Raw genomic sequence first — 2,500 nt, forward strand, 5'->3', positions numbered from 1 at the left:
ACACCTCCCTTTTTCGTCACAGCATCATATCTGCATCACCGCCTCCCTCTTCCCCGAGATGATGTCCTGAGCGCAGCATCCGGAACAATGGCGTTTAATTCCTCGAAAGAAAACGGGAGTGCGATTTGCTCGCGGGGAGATTAAGACCAAAGTTTGGGCGAGGGGAGGGGGGGGGGAAGGAGGAAGGGAAGGAGGGAAGGAGGGAGGGAGGGAGGGAGGGAGGGAGGGAGGGAGGGAGGAAGGGAAGGAGGGAGGGAGGGAGGGAGGGAGGGAGGAAGGGAAGGAGGGAGGGAGGGAGGGAGGGAGGGAGGGAGGGAGGAAGGGAAGGAGGGAGGGAAGGAGGGAGGGAAGGAGGGAGGGAGGAAAGGAGGGAGGGAAGGAGGTAGGGAGGGACGGAGGGAGGGAGGGAGGGAGGGAGGGAGGGAGGGAGGGAGGGAGGAAGGGAAGGAGGGAGGGAGGGAGGGGAGGAGGGAGGGAAGGAGGGAGGAGACAGAGGAGGGGAGGATTGAAAGGAGGAGGGAAAGGAGGAGAGGGAAGGAGGGAAGAAGGTAGAGGAAGGGAGGGAAGGGGAGAGGAAGAAGGAAGGAGGGAGGGAGGGAGAGAGGGAAGGAGGGGGAGAGGGAGGGAGCGAGTTTGCTGACTAATTCGGAGTGAAATTAAATCTAGACGAAGAGAGACTATAAGCCTTAACTCCTTGTCAGCCTCTTCCCTTCCCTTCCGTCCTTCGAAGCCTCAATACCTTCTCTTCATTCGTCCTTAATGTTATTCCCCATTCTCTTTTTCTCTCTTTCTCTCTCTCTCTCTCTCTTTCTCTTTCTCTCTCTCTGTCTGTCTGTCTCTCTCTGTCTGTCTGTCTCTCTCTCTCTCTCTCTCTCTCTCTCTCTCTCTCTCTCTCTCTCTCTCTCTCTCTCTCTTTCTTTCTCTCTCTGTCTGTCTGTCTGTCTCTCTCTCTCTCTCTCTCTCTCTCTCTCTTTCTTTCTCTCTCTGTCTGTTTCTCTCTCTCTCTCTCTCTCTCTCTATCTATCTATCTATCTATCTATCTATCTATCTATCTATCTCTCTTTCTTTGTTTTGTGTTCTTTTCCTCGCTCTTTTTTTTCTCTTCCTATTTTCTTTTTCTTTTTTCTTTCTTTTTTTCCTAATTTTCCTTTTATTTCTGGTTTCTTTTTTATACGCTTTACTCATCGTATTTTTCCCTTTCTTTTTCTCCTTTCCGCTCCTTTTTTTCTTTCTCTTCTCTCTCTTCTTCTCCCCCCCCCCCCCCGCCACTCCTCCTTTCTCCCTCCCCTTCTTCTCCTCTATCCCTCTCCCTTTTCTTATCTCCCCCCCCCCTTCAACACTTTTTACCACTTCCTCCCCACAACCTCACCCCCTCCTCTTCTCCCTCCCCCCGTTCTCCTCCCCTCCCCCCTCTTCAGCTCATTTTACCACTTTTCCCCACCACCCCTCCCCCTCCTCTTCTCCCCTCCCCTTTCAGCATTTTTTACCCATTCTTCCCCCCCCTCCCCCCCTCATCTTCTCCCCCCTCCTCTTCTCCCCATCCCCCCTTCTCCTTATCCCCTCCCCACCTTCCTCAGCAACTTGCATACGATTACATTTCGTTAAATTTAAAAGACACGCCACCACCCTTTTAATTGACGTGTGTAAATGTTTATGTTTATGCAAAGAAGAAATGACTAAATGAGTGAAAGAAGCAGAGGGATAGTGGATAGGTGTATGTATGTGTGTTTGAGTGTATGTGTTTGGGGCGAGAATGTAAAACAGTGGTAGGCGTGTATTTTTGGCCGCGTGCGAGGGATTTGTTCCTTAAACGCAGATGGTATACGATTTAATATTGCTTCTACTCTGATTGGGCTCATTCCATCTTTAACAGGTCTGTTAAAAAACTCATGCCTTTCGTTACAGTTACCAGAGGGTATGGAAAACGTGTGAATTAATCAAACCTTTCAAATATTTATTAAGACACAAGGAGAAACCACAACTAAAACAAGGCAAAACACAAGGTAAACACAAGTAAAAAATAAATAAAATAATTAAAACACAACTAAAACGCGAAATTATAACATAAAATCAATAAGGCAAACACATAAAACGAACAAGTAAAACACTCAAAGAAACAAAACAAGTAAGATAAGGAAATAAAACTTAAAATGCTTAAGACTAACTTCAAAAACAAAAAGAAGCACCGGGGTCCATATAATACACCGACTTCATTAAAAAGAACGCAGATGTCTCCCAAAACGTCACTGATTAATACTCCGCGACCAATTACCTTTTAGAACCGAGGGTCCATTCCGAGCTTCTCTCAGTTCCCAGCCTCCGCTGACCAGGGCTGTGGAGTCGGTCCTCAAAACACCCGACTCCGAATCCTTGATCTCTCGTGTATCCGACTCCAACTACGATCCCTAAGTATATTTTTTTTTTTCTCAAAAAGTGGGATTTTTTTGCGAATTACGTTGAGGAGTCGAGACAGTTTTACCAATGACTCTGGCCAAAGCGA

This window comes from Penaeus chinensis, chromosome 12, assembly GCF_019202785.1.
Source record: "Penaeus chinensis breed Huanghai No. 1 chromosome 12, ASM1920278v2, whole genome shotgun sequence".
In the NCBI taxonomy this organism is placed as follows: Eukaryota; Metazoa; Arthropoda; class Malacostraca; order Decapoda; family Penaeidae; genus Penaeus; species Penaeus chinensis.